The sequence below is a fragment of the Chamaea fasciata genome, unplaced genomic scaffold, assembly GCF_029207755.1.
Source record: "Chamaea fasciata isolate MVZ Bird 193981 ecotype frontalis unplaced genomic scaffold, bChaFas1.0.hap1 SCAF_11, whole genome shotgun sequence".
Taxonomy (NCBI): domain Eukaryota; kingdom Metazoa; phylum Chordata; class Aves; order Passeriformes; family Sylviidae; genus Chamaea; species Chamaea fasciata.
In genome coordinates this window covers 2,284,005-2,302,291 of record NW_027094096.1, presented here as the reverse complement: position 1 = coordinate 2,302,291, position 18,287 = coordinate 2,284,005, and the positions used below count along the sequence as shown (strand labels likewise).

General features: G+C 46.7%; 1 protein-coding gene across 5 annotated transcripts in view; it reads left to right on the top strand.

The window, feature by feature from the left end:
* Positions 1-18,287, top strand: part of ST6GAL1 (ST6 beta-galactoside alpha-2,6-sialyltransferase 1) — a 43,438-nt gene that overhangs the window by 9,389 nt on the left and 15,762 nt on the right. Inside the window, exons 2-4 of one of the 5 annotated variants that reach the window (XM_066193949.1) lie at positions 4,989-5,155; positions 12,081-12,151; positions 15,175-15,306. The gene's annotated coding sequence lies outside the window, so the exon portion shown is untranslated. Of the gene's footprint in view, positions 1-4,988; positions 5,156-5,697; positions 5,846-12,080; positions 12,152-15,174; positions 15,307-18,287 lie in introns of all 5 variants that reach the window. The other 4 variants (XM_066193948.1, XM_066193947.1, XM_066193952.1 and 1 more) reach the window with 4 other exon arrangements.

The window sequence follows — 18,287 nt, the reverse complement described above, 5'->3', positions numbered from 1 at the left end:
CACTGGAGAAAGGGATTCTTTATCTCTGGTTTGGGGAGGAGGATCAAGGAAGTTCAGTTCATCTTGAGCAAGATGGGTTTGAAATGGAAATATTGGTCTTTGTAGTACCTGGGAAAAGCAGCAAGAAAGTTGGTAGCTGTGGGAAAAGGATCCTGCTGGGGTATTGCTGGGACCAGGCTGTGGCTGGGTGAGAGGTTATGGCTATAACTTGCACAGGTCATCTTTCTCCATGGCCACAGTGTAGCCCCTGCTTGAGCTGTGGCTCCGGGCATTGTCTGTGTCCCCGTTGCTGCATCATGTCCTGGAGATGTGTGGGAGACCAAGTCCTGCCTCACCTTGCCTTGCAACAGGTGAGTTTCTCTGTTCCTGGGAAGGATTTCCTCTTTTGGGTATTCTGGTAATGTCCTGACAACTGGGTCTCTGTTTCCCCAGGCCTGTGGCCAGCCTTGCAATCAGTAAGTGGATTTTCAATTCCTACCCCTGTTTTGGGTGGCAGAGGTTGAGGTCTGGCAGCAGTGATCACATCAATCTCAGATCCCTGACTAAGGCACTGCCGAGTGCCTTTGCTGCTCTCTGTGTTCTTGGTTCCTGAGCCTCTTTGCTGCAGAAGGGGTGGTTTGGGGTTTCTTGCTCCTCTGTGGTGCTGCTGAAGTTACAGTATTTGCACAGAGCCAGTTCCTCTGAGTAATGATCATTCTTCTGTTTAAGCACAAGCTGCCAGTTTACAGAATTAATTGCCAGTGGTCTGCAGTAGCCCTTGACTTCTCCTAGAATTTGCTTTAATAAGAGAGAATAGATCTTCAATAAAAGTGGAAGGACTTCTGTATTTGCTCTGGAAATACATGAGGGGTTGCAAAGCCAGGCTCTCAGAAGGCAGGACAGCTTTTAATTTCTACAGCCCAAATCTGACCTCTGTGTGCACTGCACGTTCTGATTGCATGGTTCCACAGTTGCTGCTTGTCTTGATGCTGCCTTGCTCATTGTTCATAATCAATCTGTATTTGTCGTTGTTTGGTGGGATTTTCATTTTCCGTTTTGCAGCTCTGAGGTTGTGCTTTACTTGTATACTTAAACCCTGCCCCAAGGACAGAAACACGAGTTGTCCAATAGGCTCCTCTGTGGTGCTGCTTGTAAATGTCTGAGCAGCTGCAGTTCGTGGTGTGTTTGTGGGAAAGCAGCTCTGTAAATGGGGAGCTGAGGCACGCACAGGGTACTCAGCCAGTTCTGGGTGCTCTTCTGGGAAGCTGCCAGGAATTCTGTCCTCTTAATTTCTGATGTCCATGAAACGGAGTTCTGTGGCTGAGAGCTCAGGCTATGTGCAGACCTGATCATGGGTCTTGTACTCCTGCAAGGGTCTGGCAACAAGGGATGTGAGAAATTTATTTTAAGGCTTGTTAGATTTCGTAGCAGCTGTAAAAGATGCAAGGCAGAAATCACTTTTTTGTCAACTTTCCGAGACTGTATCTGGGTTTTGTGCCTTATTTTCTACACCTTAAAAAAATCTGCTGGAAAGAAACCCACCCAGGTAGAACATAATTTCAGTGCTGTCATTCAGTGAGTGCTTCTGCTGTGTGGAAGGAGTATGCTGTGACAAAACAAGGGGCAGGATTAGGTCTTTTGTGGGTGTGTTTTATTGATAGAGGAGAGGGCTGGGCTGTCCACCATATGGTCTCATCCTGCTTGAATCATCACCAGGCAATGCTAATGAAACATTGTCCTCCCTGTGGGGCGTTGCTGGGGAGGATAGGCTGTGCAAACAGGGCTTGTTGGCTGGTTGACACCAGGGGAGCCACGGGCTCTGCCCGTGACCCGAGAGCAGGTATTTGCTCCAGTCATTGCTTCTCTTCAGGCTTGTTCCCAGCCTGCCTTCCAGTCCTTGCCCCAGTGGTCTTCATGGACCAGTCCTGGTCTGAAGTTCTTCAGTGCCTCATTCCACTTCTTGTCTACAATGTTGTCTGGGTTTCACATCCCACTCCCCTGTGTCTGATAGACCTGCTCCATCCTGGTTTCTTTATTCCTCACATCTTCTCATCTGGCTGATGTGACCAGAGGGTACTGCTGTCCCTGCCAGTGGTGGCACTGTTCGTGTCCTGGCCCTCCAGGCAGTGTCTGTGCCCTCCCAGCCATGCTGGCCCCTGTCTGACCCTCTGTGCTGTGGGGCTTGGGGGCATTCCTGGCTGGTGCTCTGCTCTGCAGAGGCTTTAATGATTTTCATTTAACTGTGATTAACCTGACAGGCAGGGCTTTGCTTATTGCATTCTGGAAGAGTTGTGGTGGCAAGATTTCTAACTTTGGGATGAATCAGCGTTAACAATTAAGCAATGAACAAATACCATTTCTTTTACATGGCAACAGACAGCAGGATGTTTTCCTCTGCCAAAGCATCCATCAGGCTGTTGGTTAAGCTATAGCTGGTAAGGTGGGAAGGAGAAATAATTCCTCACTTACAGAAAAAAGATAAGTCGTAAGTCTCCATCAGCTGCCAGTGGGAGGGATGCTGAGTGGCAGAGGAGGCTGTTGCCTCCTCCTGCCGGTCCCAAAGTCTGGTGATTACTGGCTGTTAGTGCACAGACCTGTCACTCTGAAGCCTGGATGTTACTAGAGTGTATTAAATCCCTTCAGGCAGACAAACTCATCTGGGCTGGTACTTAATTTACAGCACTCTCCAGGATCTTCCCATATAGATTCTCTTAGGAGGGAAGAAGAATTAATGATAAATTAATGAAAACCTTTAGATTGTTCAGAATTAGGGGGTAATTTTTGGCCCCTACATAACCTTGCCATCTTTGAAGCTATTGTCTCTTTTAGTAATTATCTGCTTGTATTCCTGATGGGGAAGCTTGCTATTTAGAAATGTTGTGTTGATGAATTTCTCACACAATGGTTTGAAGGAAAGGAGGCCTGCTCACTCTCGTGCTCACAGCTTTCAGAGCAGGTTCTGAGAATTCAAGCTCTGCCAAGGGACACTGCCCACCCTGCAGCTGGTGGCTTTCAGCACCCAGCATAGGCTGTGTGCATGTTTGGAAGATGCTGGACTGAGCACATCTGGAAGGTGCTGGGCTGTCTGAGGTGCTCCTGAGCAGGCACTCTTGTTGTCCTGCTTTGCTGAGGGGCACATGTCCCCTTGATCCTTTTGCCTCCCAGAGATGCTGGTCAGTATTTGAGAGCATTTTGCCCTGTTAGCAGGAAGGAATGGGTGGATGGCTGGGAAGCTCCCGTGGCCCCAGCCTGGCTGCTGTGCTTCCTCTTACAGCTCTGTGGCTGCCCAGGCTCTGCCACAGCAGAAGTTCCATTGCCTCTGGTGGCATCTCTGGGATCACTTTCCAGACATGTATAAGGGCAGACTTCAGCAGGGAGCAGGTAGCTGGGGTGGATTGTTGTACGTTTTTAAAACTGCTGCCCCTGAAGAAATGCTGCCTGGCTGGACAACCAGTGTGCTGGCCTTGTTCGATTGTCTGTGCTTCTCTGCATCCCTTTTATCCCCTGTTTGCATCATTTTTCTCACTTAAATGCACCCTTTCTGCAGGCCACAAAGGCTGGTGTGAACACAGCCTGCAGCAAGGGGAACCTGCTGAGCTTGCAGGCTGGGGACTTCCTAGCCTGGCATGTGGAAGTGCTGGGGCTCTGGCTCACCATTACTCATCCAGCCTTCCTGGGCTGCCTTGCAGCTGTCCTGGGGGTCTGCCTGTGCAAATTTCCTCACTTGCTGTGATGGCTGACCTCTTGCACAGTGAGGTGCTTCTCAAGGATGCAGCTATGCCGAGGTACTGCTGCAGGCTGGCAGACACCAAGAAATGTTATTTTTCAGTCCTGCTGTTCCTGGTTTTTCCCTTTTGACCAAACCCTCAAGTATCAGTCTAGTTTCACACTCTCTTACGTGGCAGGAAACTTCACCAGGCTGTGCTGGTGGGGTCTCAGTGCTTGAGGTAGGGCATTGTGTGTCAATGTGTCTTTGCATGGGCAGCGCCCCTCTTTTTAATATCTTCCTCCTGTCTTGCTTTTTACCTCTCTTTTCCCCTGTCTTCTTCCTTTTCTTCATCACACAAAATGTAGAAAGCCTAAGCTTACCTTTTTCCCCCTGCTTTGCCTCCCCTGCTGTGGTGTGCTGCTGTGGGTTAGGGTCCCTTGGATGGTTCAGGCTGGCAGTAATTTGGGATACGGACATATTGGGACCTCTTACTAAGCTGTGAGTTCTTGGGCTCCTTACTGAGAGCAGAAAGCTGAGCTGCTGGGCTCGAGGTGGAGCATATGCCAGGCCATGCACACGCACTGGAAACTTGCCCAGGGCAGGATAATTACGGGAGGCAGTGTTTCCTCAAGTGGACTGTGTGCTCTTGCTTGCTAAACAGTCTTGTGATTAATATCTTATTTAAGAGGATTTTAGGACATGTGCTGCAGTTACACTGAGTTTCTTCTAGAAGTAGGGGAGAGGTTAGAAATACAAGCTCTGTAAAGGCTCTTTTGTGTTTCCAGCAAGAGTCACCAGGTGATTGCAGTGCATCACAGCTCTGTTGTGTCAGAATAGGCAGTAGGTTTTGCCATGGATGGTTCAGTGGGAGAGGGATCATTGAAGGGCTTTGTACATGCTTTTGTACAGGCTGCATTCTTAAGATCTCCTTAGGGACCCATAGCTCTAGCACTAAGGGTGAGCTCTTCTGCCCTGATATCAGCATTACTCAGCTAGCCCTGGCTCCTGGCATTAGACTCTGGTGAATTCTGCAGCCAGCAGGTGTTCACCAGCAGATTTTGCCTTCAAAACAAGGCTCTTGTGGTATTTTACTCAAGTGATGTTGCAAGGTGTCAGCAGCTTGATTGTTGGCCTTATCCAGGACACATGGTGGAGACACAGCGCTCTCTGCGTATGCTCTGGGTGTTTCTGTGCCACTGCTGATTTGCTGTGTGGTCTTGGCTGGTGGTATCTCCTGTCCAGTGGTTTCTGATCAGTCTGATGTGGCTGTCTAACATCTTCACCCTAATTTCTTTCCTAGGCTAGAGAACTGAATTAAAAGGGACATGGGAGCATGAAGAATTGCATGAAGAGTATGAATGTGCAACCTGTGGTGGCATCTCCTACAGCTCTTACCTGGCAATCTGCTGCTGCCTGGAAGGGATTGACAGGATCCTCTGTGGACAGCAAAGGAACCTGGAGATGAAGGTGATGACCGTGGCTCTTCCTCTTTTTTTTTCCCCTGCTCCTTTTTTCACTTCCGTGTGTCTGCAGCAAGAGCAGGGCTGTTGTCAGTGTGACAAGGCCACATACATTGAGGCGCTGCTGTTTGCACTGAGGCTATCTCGAGTTATGTGCAGAGTTGGGAGGATAGTAAAACAGGGAGGGTTCCCTGATACTCCCTTAGCAGCTATCCTATATTTCCCTTTTGAAGCAAAATAAAAGGTTTATTCTGTTTTTTGTGGGAGCCCTTGTAGAAGCCGACACGTATTGGTTGTGTGCCAGAGATAAGTCTGATATCCAGTGTTTACTCTGACTCGCATAAAATGAGTATGAGGTGTGTACTGGGGCTTGTTTTGGTAAAGCTTTCTATAGAAACCCTTTGGGGATATTGCCTTTGGCTCTAGGTTAGAGTAATTAGCTGCCTGCTTACACAGCTGACCTCTGCTGATCATTCCTGAAGTGCTTGTGTTGGTGGTGCCACTACTCTTCCTATCACTTTCCCACTGGCATCCTGCCCCTTATTGCAGCACTGCAGTCCTTTGGCTGCTGCCCTCAAGGATGATGAGCATCATGTGAGCTGTTGCAGTGACTGTGGCTGATGCTGGGACCTCCCTTTTTCTCCTGTGCATGGAAAAGCTAACTTGCTAGGAAGCACTTTTAGAGGCAACTGCAAATGTAAGTATTGGGTTCATGCCTCTTTTCATGTGTGAAGGAGGTTTGGGAGGACCTCATTGTGTAGCTGCTTCTCTAAATATGTAACTTGCTGGCATCAAGAGTGCCAGCTGTTGCTCCTTACTTCCTCTTCTGCTGGAAAAATGCTAATGTCCTCTCCTCCACTTAAAACCTGATCTTGAATAAGGAAAATGCACCACCCTGTCTTACTTTCTGGCTGAGCAAGACTTCTCTCTCCCAGTGTTGTGTTACCTTTAGCATTGCAAACTGTAACACTTGGGCAAGGGTGGTGGCGTTCTAGCAGCCTGCAGGCCTAGGGCCTGTTGGACTTCTAACCCCAAAGAGGGCAGAGAGCAACCAAAATCTGCACAGAGTCAAGACAGAGCAGTATGGAGCCTGGGGAGCTGTGGCCGGAGTGGGAATGCTTTGCTTGAGGTAGGTGAGTGGAAAACAAAAAGCATAGCCCATTGCCTTGGACATCTCTGGCAGCTGCTCTTTCCATGGGGAAAGAAGAAAACGAGCTGGAGACAGCTTGATTTCTGGTTAGGTGGGATTGGGGTGGAGAATAAAGGATTAAAGAAGCAGGTCTGCCAATCCTCCGCTGCAAAACTTCTTGTTTTGGTTGTGGTACAGAAACAAAGAGTTTTTTAGTTCTGTTTTTCTTCCTTGTTCCTCTGGTCGCTGGACAAAGATGTGACTTGGGGTGTGATGCTGGGTGAGCTGGTGAGGTGGCTGGGTCTTGTGGACATGGGAGCCATCCTCTCTGGGGAGGGCACATCCACGTGCATGTGCAAGGCACAAATAGGCAGCAGGGACTGGGACTACTGGCCTTGACTGGGTGCCTCCCTTGGGACAGCTGAAACCCAAGGCCAAGCTGACCTTTCAAGCTCAGATACACATTTTGTGGGGAGATATTCCTTCTCTTAACGAGCATTAGTAGCACTGAAGAGTCACCTTCTGTTTGTGCCAGAACAAAATCTTGAGCCCCTTTTGAAATGCTCAGAAGTCTTCCTTGTCGAGCAGTGAAACCCAGCCCTCTGTTACAAAGTCTGGTTTCAGATTCAGAATGGTTAGGCCTGGCTGGCAAAATGGCAAGGCTGCTGGAGGAGATGGATATTTGAAAACCAACAAAGTGATGTATTTGGTCTGTAATATCTCTATCTCTGCACATCCTCTTCTCAGAAGTTACATTGTTTTCTATGTTAATATCTGAAGTGGAAAAGGGACTTTTCTCTGAAATAGGGAAGTTAAACCAAAAATAAGCACCCTTCATGCCCCAGCGCTCCCTGTGGCTGTGTGGGAGGCTCTGACCCCCTCCTGCTTTAGAAAGGGGCAGAACCTGCCTGTTGGAGCAGAGGGTTTGTTGTCTGTTGGGCACAGATAGGCAGTGGAGAGAATAGGGATGTGCTTCAGTGTGTTGTGTTCAGGTTTAGGAGTGGTTTTCCAGGGTGGGTGTCCAGGCAAGTGGACACCGGCAGCAAAGCCTTTGACCATGTACTGAAATAGTTTCCCTTCAGGATAATGGGATGATGCACTTGGAATGGTATCGTGTAGGATTACGAGCACAATTAATTCTGCTTGTGCTGAAGTGCAGTGTGAACCCATCTGCTTGTTTGGGCTGCAGTTTGTGTGTGCTTTAGAGAGTCCCAGCAGTGCTGTCAGCTCTGTCAGGAGCTGGGTGTTGGTGTACGTGGCTCTGTGACCTCTCTCCATGCTGGTGGCCATTCTGTTACTGTGTACTCGTGACTTCTCTCTCTGAGGTCTGTGCTGTGGCAGGTGACACTCATCTCAGACACTGCTTTGCACTTGAAGCATTTTGTGGGACTTGTGCACAAGCTCTGAAATGCCTGGGTGAGCAGGGCTCTGTGAGCCCAGAACGGGCACTGCATGCAGTGGATCTGGGAGAGATGGAGGAAAAGCTGACCAAAACTGAAGATAAAGGAAGGACGTCCAGGTAGGAAGGTTGGTGGAGGGTGGAAGGAGAGCTGGTGGTAGGATCTCCCCAAGACAGGAAGGCAGCTTCCTACTGCTGCACTGCGGGAAACGGCCACAGAAATTAGGGCGTCCCCTTGTGCTGTGTGGGTGCTGGAAGGGACGTGTGAGGCCTTAGGGGAAGATTTCCCAGGAGGAAGAGGAGGCTCCTGGAGATGTAGACACAGTAGGAAAGCACCCAGTTCCTCGTGGGTAGCACCTCCAGCCTCTCTCCCCTGCTCCACGCAGCGCTGTGCGTCCCTGGGCTCTGAACACAGCCCTTGCACGAACCACCCTGGTTGGTGATGGACGCTCAGCACCGGCGCTGCTGCTCGGTGGGGTCGGGCAGAGCAGAGCCCGGGGCTGCTGCTCTTACGGGATCTTTCATCTGCCCTGGCAGCAGCAGCAGCCACGCCGTGGCCAGTCAAAGGCACTGGGGGAGCCGGCGCCTCCGGATGGGTTTGTGGGGAATTTCTGCTCTGCTCCCCTGCTCTCACGCAAATGATTTCTCACCTCGTAGGGCCATAATCTGCCGAGATCTCTGAAAGAGCTCTGATGTTCAGTCAGCTTTTAAAGACCTCCTAAAAATGGCATGGGAGGTTTGTTGCGAGTTTCTGAATCACTGGTCCTTCCTCTGTTTGAGATGCCTCCAGATAATGCTGTGCAGAGATCCAGACAAGATAAAGAACCTGTGAACTAGGGCTGGCTTACAATTTTTAGCCTTTAACTAAATTGCTGTTCTAGCAGACTTCAGAAAACATTCATCAGGCTGATGCATTTTAACTAGTGATTTCTATATTTGTTACTTTGGAGTGAGGAACTAAAATTCAGAGCTAACGCCATGTGAAAGTAATTTCCCTTGACAACATACAACTCTGGCCTATATGCATGTTGGACTTATGAAAAAAGCTTTTATTTCTGAAATGTCACTGTATTATGAATGCGTTATTTCTTAACTCAAAAATAGATGAGGCGCTGTATGTAAATATATAAATACATGTATTTGTTATGAGTCCAAGACAGAATACATGTTTCAGTGGAACAGAACCACTTTAGCTGAATTGGCCTGATTCTTCAAAAATAATTAGAAAAAAGCCCCAAACCCAAAAACCACAAACAAAGAGACCAGTGAAATGCAAATTAAAAATCCTAAATTAGTTTAAGACAGCTTTGCTAGGCTGCTCTGCTGTTTTTCTTTGCTTTAATAATAAAGTGCTGTGGCTCTTCCTGCATGAGAGGAGTTATTCTAACCAGCATCCCCAGGGCTTGAGGATTCTCTGCCAGTTTGGCCACAGGGGATACTGGAATTGACAGCATGAGGAGGGAAAAAAATTATGTGCCTCTTATCAGGAGATAACCAGGACTTTTTACCTTCAGATGCCTGTGCAGGCTTAAAACACAGTATGGAAGCAGCCGAGTTCCCATCCTGTTCATCTGGAGGGGAGTTTGTGGGGGGGAGAGTGTGGTAGATTGCTGTTAAGGATCCTTTTGGCGGGAAAAGGAAGGAAAGGGAAGACGAAGGGTCACCTAGGATCAGTTCCTGTAAGACTATAATGGCATGGTGGGCAGATTTGTTTAAATAAAATGAATGAGTGACTTATGACCTAAAACTTGGTTTGAGCCAGATCAAAAGTCAGCCTTGTTTAACGTTCAGTGAACTTTAAGCCCAGTGCTTTTCCACTTTGAACTTGGATTGGATGTTGAACAGCAAGAAGAAATGGCCTTGTGCTAGTGGTGGCATCAGATCCACTCCCAGTCTGGAACACCATGGGATGTTGTGGCACTGAGTGAGATCACTGCTGTTGGAAACACCCAACAGCTCTTGCTCTAAAGCAGTTAGTCATGGTGTCCTCCCAGGGTGTCCTGGGAGTCACCCCAGCAGCTGGCAGCCACCACCAGCACACGGAACATCTCTGCTGGATTTCTGCAGGCTCCTTGTCTGTGCAGGGGCGCATCCATTCCAGGCATGACAGATGCCTGACTTCTGTGTCTGGGGAGAGTTCCCTTTGTGAAGGAGGAAGTCTGGTGTCTTTTTGGCCGGGTGGCACTGAGTGGCCAGAAGGAGCTGTGCGTGCTTGTGAGCAGGAGTCCAGCCCTTGGCAATAACATCCTCCTCCCATTCCTCCATGTATCATCCTTCCTTTTGTATCACATCCATCCTTCCATCAAAGGGATGGCTGCTTGGAGGAGAAGATGCTTTCATGCTCTGAGAGGCTCAGAGAGCTTTTTTTAAGTCTTACAGCCTCTTTCTAAGACTGCAGAAACGTGTTGTACTAAAGGCAGTATGAGAGCCAGTGTTTAATGGAGGAAATACAAAAAATGTCTGGTGCCTTCTCCGCTGCTTTAGGGAGTCACTTCTGTTTTTGTTGGAATTATGTGTCTAGATCTCTCAAAGTCCTATGTACATGAAATGTCTTAAACACCAGAGGACAGAAAGCTGCCTGCTTCAAGGAGTGGGGCTATGATTCAGACCCATGATGGATCCATCCACTTGTCATCTGCAAGCTCTGCTGCCAGACTTGGTTCTAAAGTGCTGACTGTAGAAGTGAGTGATGTGTTTGAGGGCAGGAGCTGGGTAGTGCTTTCCAGGCTTTACGCTTGGTTTTCTGATGGTGAAGAAAGCAGGCTCAAAACACGGAGAGGAGGTGATAAAGGACATTAAAGGGGCCTTTATTGCTTTCTTGGCCTCTCAGAAGCCCAGTCAGCTTTACATGTGTTTCAGGCATGGTGTTTTCCTCCCTTCAGCAACTATGTAGATTTGTAATGTTTCAGATCAATTTTTGCCATGCCCATAGCAACACTGATCCATCACTGGGATGCTGTCAGGGTGTGTAAGTGGGGAAGAAAAAGGGAATTCTTTGGCTGAGATGTACCCAGCACCATGGAGCTGCCAGAAGGGTGTTGTGCTCTGTTTGGGAGCTTACAGCTGGAGGTGGTGCTAGGCTTTGCCAGTCCTCCATCCCACCAAAGAATGGGCATTGCACATCAGAGAGGCACCAGTTTGTTCCTGCCAAGTGTTCTCCATGCTGGATTCTTAAGCAGAGGACATAATCTTGGGTTTGGGTAGGAGGTACTGCTGAACCTGCTTTTATTTCCTAAGCATCTGGTACGATGCTGAGGGAAGAAGCTAGCAAGGAGGTTTCAAATGCAGGCATTCTTAGGAAGGTTGCCTTAGTGTTTTCTGTTCTAAATACATACATGAAGCTTTAAGGGTGGAGGAGTGTCTTAAGCTCTTTAAGTGTCTTTGATTATGTCTAGGCACCTAGTTTTGTGCTATACATTTACGATTTATAACATTGAATTGTATTTAGGCAAGGTTGCTTCCCTGGCAATATTTTTGTGGGCATATTGACAGTAGATATATTTGAAATACTGATACAGGGGCACAGTGTTCTCAGAAAAATGTGTTTAAGAAACAGGACAGTACTTGCTATTACTGAAGTTCAGCCATGCCAAGAGCTCCCTGTGTGAGTATGTGACTTGATGTGCTTTGGCAAAAGATATTTGACATCTGCTTCTGCAGATATTCTGACTTGAGAACCTGGCTGCTGCTTCAACAGTGAAGGATATCCAGGATCTTGGGGAACACTGGTTCCTGTGTATCTGCTGCCTTGGCTGCTCTGCTGCAGCCTGACACTGAGCTTGGACCTGGCCTTTCTCAACAACTTGAGTCGAGTTATAGCTGGCTCTCCTCTGGTTATTTCACTCTCAGTGGAAATGGTCATGTGTGCTAGAAGTGATATCAATTAAGCTTTCCTGTTGCTACTGTTATGGAGACCAAAACCAAGTGGTTTTGATTTGTGGAAAAACAACTGATTATTGTAATACAGTTTTATTTCCTGCTTCCTTTCTTATCAGAGACAAAATAATAAACTCTAATTTTGAAGTTTCCATTTGTCCTCCATGCGTCAAGTTCCTTGCATAGAAAGGAGCTACTTTGATTTTTTTTTTGCTGGATAAATAATTGAACTGCTTGATAAATGAACGTTTTTACAATTTCTCTGGTAATTATTTCCTTTGCTGGGTTCTAGTGGGTGTCCTTTCTAATGCTCTCTTAGCTGCCATCAGGACCTGCCTTTTTTTCAGCACCTGATACTTTTTGATAGCAGTCTTGACAGCTGTATGTGTCTTTGCTTTATAAAACACGGATTTCTTAGTGAAAATCAATTTATTTTAAATGTAACGCAGGAAGCGTTTTGCTTAGCATAGAGTAGTTTGAGTCGGGCTTGTCTCAAGTCAAAACTGACACTTTGCTTCTTTCTTCCAGTGAAGTTGTTGTGGTAGAACACTGCTGTTTGAGTGTCAGCCCTGCCACCCCCAACAGGAGATGAACTCTGGGTATGTAGAGAAAAATAAATCTTGGTAATGCTGTTGGACTGAAAACCAGCATTGGTAGATCCAGACTTGTGCAAGTTTATTGCACTTAGTGAAAGACTAGGTCTTAGGTTAAATTGAATTAGAGTGTTCTTTGAGCAAGTTGTGAAGAGTTACTACATTGTCCTCAAGACTGAAGGTCATTGATTGTCCCCGCCTGCAAAGGGCTGGTGTCAGACATACAGTTCTGAAGGGTTGTGTCTCTGCAGCTGGCACACTGAAATTTTATTGTCCTGGGGCCACGGAACACCAATTACATGTCTTGGCACGCAGCGATATTTGCAGAGGCGTTAAAGTGTTGACCTGCCACACACTGTTAATTTAAAATAAAGAGGCATCCCCTGTTCATTCTCAAGGATAAACGTCACAGAGGAACACGTGCTTGGGGGAGAGTGATTTGAAGGTGTAATGTTCCATGTAAAGTAAACACAACTGAGTGATTGCATCCTGGTCTTTGAAGCTGGGCAGGGTAGGGGGATTTTTGCTGTTGGATTTAGTGTGGGAATGGCTGTGATAAAGCTGCCTAATGATGAAATCCTCACTTGTAAAGCCCAGGCTCTGGGTATGGAAGAAAAAGCAGAATTTTCAGGAGTTGGTGCTGTTCATGCATGTACTTTGCTCCAACTGAAGGTGAAACTGGCAGTTTTAGAAATGGAAAAGGTTTGTTACTAGGAGGGGTCTCCTGGTATCTTGCTGAGTGAGACCCCCATGGGCATGGAAATGCTCATCAGGAAATGGCTTCTGTGTTGAGCTGTCACAGTGGCTGCCTGGCAGACTGCATCCAAGTGGGAGCATGCTGCAGGAGAGCACAGTTGGCCTGGGGCATGCCGGCACCCCATGCAGGTGGGGGTCTCTTTCCTGTCCATTGCTGTTAACGAGGAATATTCAGCAGGTGTCTGTCTGCCTGTGGGCTAGGAAGGGATTTTTTTTTAAGGGTGAAGTGCTGGTCCCACCAGCTGAGGGCTTGGTCCTGTTATGGAGTTCATAAACATGCTGTCCCTCTGGGCAAGTAACCCACCAAAGAGGATGCTAAGCATGGTCCACTACATTCACTCTTTATTTGGCTCAGTATATTTCATAACTGGAATCCATATTATGAGCCACTGAAAGCACCCTCTATAGCAAGACTAATATGTAAACCTTTAATTAGATGAAGTGCTGATAAATCTGATATCCTGGATTTATGTGGCATCCTGTGACTCAGAAAGCAGTTTTAACTTATTATTATTATTATTATTATTATTATTATTATTTAGAATACTTTAATGGTAAAACTCAAATACATGTATAGCATGGTTAAGGTACTATATCCATATAAAATAGTTACTTTATAATTATTATATATAAAAAAGCTGCTGCCTTTCAATGAGGGCTGAAGGGGAGGCAGAGTGCTGCTAGGCACAGCCACCCTCCAAAACCCGCACAGCATGTAGAAAAGAGCAGGAATAAAGGGCTGACACAGAAATAAAGGCTTCTGACTTGTATTAAATCCCAATGTTTGTTGACATGTAAAACCAAAATGAAACACATGCTTAAACTTTCCCCTGTGCCTCTCCCCAGAATCTGCCTCTCCTGTTCTCCTGGGAAGGTTTTTTTTCAGCCATGACAACAGCATATTTTCACTGGCACATGCAGAATTTTTTAATGCAGGCAGGACTAACGGATGATTCTTTTCATTACAAGTGACCTGTATAGCTCCTCAATGTGCCACGTAAAATTTAACCATGTTTCTTATTCAAAGTGTTTTTTTTCCCCTCAAATCTCTATGTAAACTTTCCTCATTCTCCCCTTTCTGTTTTGTTCCGTTTGGTGGCATTGGAAACACCTAAATGTATGGCTCAACAGATGTTTTATTTTCACAGCACAGTGATATTCTGGACAGAAACCAAGAATTGCTAGAAGCAAGCCTTCCCTGCTTGTATATTTACAATATCATGATACACACAATTGAATTAACAGGCTAGCCTAAATAAGATATCAGATCTGAAACTTGGCTCCAGAGGGACAGACCTTTACCTTGGAAAATGTTTTATCACCTTTCATCTGGTATATCCAGCATGTGGAAAGTATTTCTTCATTTGCAAAATGGCATGAGCATAGTTTGTTTATTACTATTAAGGGTTTTGAAAAATATTTTTTCTTAGGACAGAAATGGATTTTAAGAGCAGATACAGTTCTGAGGTTACTTTTTGAATCCAAATTTTTTCTCATTTTAGGTTTCTTTGAGTATGTTATTTTGAGCAGAAGAATTCCTGCCCTACATTTCCATATCTTTCCTCTTTTCCACTCACATGGGAACTCATTCACCCTCTGGTACCAGCCCCTGCTCTTTTCAGAGATTCTTTACAGGGTGTTGGGTGAAGAAAAGGGTCAATATTGAGAATGTACCAAAAAAAGAATTGAAAGGTATAGTTAAGTATAAATTGTTCATATGGGGCAGCATAAAAACATTCAAAAATACACCAGCAAGAATTGGGAACAAAGCTTTCCTAATTTATGAGTAGGCACAGCAAAACGGAAATGCATAAATGAGGGAAATCTGGAAAGAAATGTAAATGCTCTGAGTTTAAATATGAAATAGTTAGCACATTATCTAAAAAAAAAAAAAAAAGATTGAGGAACAACTTGCTAAAGTAAAAAGCTTTTGTGCATCCATCAGAGAGAAGAAAACTGCAGCTGAATGATGCTGATGGATGAATGGCAGCACCAAGGAGAGGCGTGGTAGGCCAGGTGGATGTGATTCCTGCATATCCTGTTATTCCCAGGGGTTATATATCTCAAGTCATCGTTTAAATTAAAGTAAAGGTGTTACTTGACATGGTTGTGCTTCAGAGGGATTCTGGTAGGATCCATTGCTTCAGGCCAGTATAGATAATAAAAATAACACCTGTAGCATGTGTAAGAATTAATGAAGAAGTCTCATGCTGTGTTTGCAGAAGGGTCACATTTCAAATCTATCTGTGTATTTCCTCTTCTCTCGTTTTCAGAAGATCGTGAACGTGGAGGGAGGGAGACTTTGAATTTTCAAGGTTTTGGTGAGAATGCTCGCCAGGAGCCTCAGAAAAAGCCACCCTAAACTGTCCCGGGGTGAGACGGGTGGATTAGTGGCTTCCTAGCAGGTAGGAAAGCAAGGGGTCAGGTTTCACAACATCACAGAAGTCCCTCAGGGATTTTCTGGGACCCCCACTCTTGAATACTGGTTAGGGGAGAGGGAGAGGGAGAAGAGAGGAGATTTCTGAGCCTGGCTGTCTCTGTCACCAGAGGGGCTGCCGGAACCAGGGGAAACCCTGAGCAGCTGCAGAGGGATCTGGGGATCCTGGGTGCCTGGGCAGCACAGGGGCAAGGGAAGCTTCTGCTAGCAGGCGTAAGATAATGCTCTTTCAGATGTATTTATTCCTGCTCAGCAGCAGGGGTAGCTTGCAAAATAACCTGAAGTCATCGCAGACTGTGTAGAGGTCAGGGCTCAGAAGTGGTCAGGAAGGGAAATAAAGGGAGGAAGTTTCACAAGGAGAACAAATCAGCCCCGTTGTTGTGTTGCTGCTGGGCCGTGTGGCGTGTGCAGGTTCAGCGGGGGTGGATGGTATGCCTGCCTCCAGGGATGGTCACACCCTGCTGACGGTGCTGGGAGGTTGACCAAGAGCATCTCAAGGATGGAAAAGGCGTGCAAGGTCCTGTACAAGGAGAAGCTGGAACAAGTGGGACGGAGCCTGGAAAAGCAGGGAGAGGAGGGGGTGTCTGCGCACTGTGTGCAACTCCAGAGTTCGTTGCCTCGGGCTGTTGGGGAAATTTGAGTGGTTTCAAGAAGCAATTAAACAAATGTGCAGAGGATGGGCATTGGTACAGCTGATGACACAACTTTTGGGAAGCTGTGTGCATTTCCTGGAAGAAACATACCCATACCTTTGTCCATGTTTGTGTGATTTGTCTGTGTACTGGCTGTTGGGTGCTATAGGAGACAGGCAAGGGCTGTTTGAGGTGAGGATGCTTGTTGGCATTTTTAGGGTAAATCTGCTGTGGGATGAGGAAATCAGGATTGCTGGATGTTCTCTGCTGTGGCATTGCTAGCTGCAGCTCCGTAGGCACACAGCAGCCTCTGGGACACCAGAGGAGCAGGATTTTCACACTCCTGTGTACTCTGCTGGTTAAGACCTGAGACCAGTGAGATAATTGGACAATAAAGGTTAAGTATAAGAGTGTGCGGACAGAATGTAATTCCCTGACTGCTTTGAAGATATCACATCCCTCACTTGTTCTCTGAACAGGATTAATTTATCCTCAGAGGACTTGCTGTGTGGGCTTAACCTGCCAGCCAGTGCTGTACCCTACAGCTGTGTCAAGTTCTGGGTTTTAAGGAGACAGCTATTTGTTTAAGTATTTTTCTAGGTTTGAGGGACTTTGTTTTTGTCCTTTCTTTCCTCACACTCATAGCTGACACCTTGTATTTTGTGTATGTGGCAAGCTTCCAACACTTTTAGAAAAGGACCTTTGTACTGACCACTTCTTGTGTGCCAGACAGAAACGCACACAAGTGGCCACTTGTGGGCTATCCTACTTTTCCAGGAAGAGCAGGTGCTTTCCTTCTCCACAACAGAGGTTTGGTGGCAGAATGCTTGAGAGGGACCCCATCTTAGGGCACTGCTGGTGCAAATAAAATAAAATCCTGTCATGTTGTGAAGTAGTAGTAATAATTAAGCTGATTTTCAAAGTATCCATGGGGAACAGAAGGCATCTTGAAATATTGTGGCTCTGCTAAAACATGTTTGCAGAGCCTACTTTGCCAGCTTAAAAATCAAAGCAGACTAACTGTTCACATTGCAGCAGCATGAACAGTCAAAGGTGGGGATAATTTGTGCGGAAGGTGAGTTTTCCAGGTGCCTTTGAGTGGCCTGGAAAGGAGAGGAGTTGTTGTGACTTGTTGGGCATCCTGTGCTGTGCATCACCACAAGAAGTGTCCCAGCAGGAACTTGCAGAGAGCTGTCAAGTTGTTTCACTGTAATGAACCTGCCACCCTCCTAGAGGATTCAAGCGTGAGAAGCAGAAGCTGGTGGTTACTGATGTGCCTGCTATCACCTCCACCTGGAAACCCCTCAGGAGATGTTTCTGAAGTCAAAAGCAGGGCAGAGTCCTGCAGGGCCTGGAGCAGAGAGCTCTGCTCTGCAGAGTGGTAGGCTCTGGGCACCTCCAACAGTGCTGAGGCTCTGTCCTCCCTGCACAGAAAGTCTTGGGTGAGTTTTCTGGAAGCCAGATCCTTGCCCCCTGTAAAGGGATGCAGCGTGTATGAAGTCAGCTGGGGGCTGCATGAAGCGTGGTCAGAGGGAGGTGTCTCAGAGTTCAGTACAAAGCTGGTGCTGGACAGCTCTGCTTTGGTGTTCCTGTGGATATGGAAGGTGTTGCTGTGTGTGTGGTTTGCCAGCAGAGCCCTGACAGTGTGGAGGCTGACTGCTTTCCCCATCAGCAGATGGCTTCGCACTCAGCTGCCTTCATGTGGCGCTTTTTGTTCTCTGTGGACTGTGCAGGCCCCGAGTGAGCTGTCCCTGTGGGGTCCCAGCTGCAGAGGGGGTGGCTGGAGGCAGCAGAGAGCATCTGAGAGACCACAGCAGGAGAGGAACCATAAAATACTGTGGAGAACCTTATTCCTCACAAAGCAGAGCACAGGGGTGTTATGCATCCCCTCCTGGTGCCCCCTCTCCTGCATCCTCCCCTGGCACCCCACCTCTCCAGACTGCTGTACCTCTCCTGGTTCAAAAAGACTTCAGTGTGCTTTTCTAGTACATTTGTACTTAAGGAAATGAAAATTTATACAGTCTGTCAAGGCAGGGCAAATAATTTTAATAAAAGCTGGAATTACTTGTGTTTCTTGAATCTTTTTGTTGTTGTTTAAGAACTGGAGGTCCAGCAATATTTGCTTTTTCATTGTAGAGTGCTCCATAAAAAATAATTTTGTTCCTTAATAAAGTTAAAATATAAGATGTCAGCATTAGGATGCTTTAATAATTTAGTATTTAGTCCTGTGAAGGATGGCATTTGTAATTTAGCTCATGTGGCATTGTATTGACTCAGACTTCCTGTAAAAGCAAGCTACTTTCTTGATTTCTCAGCT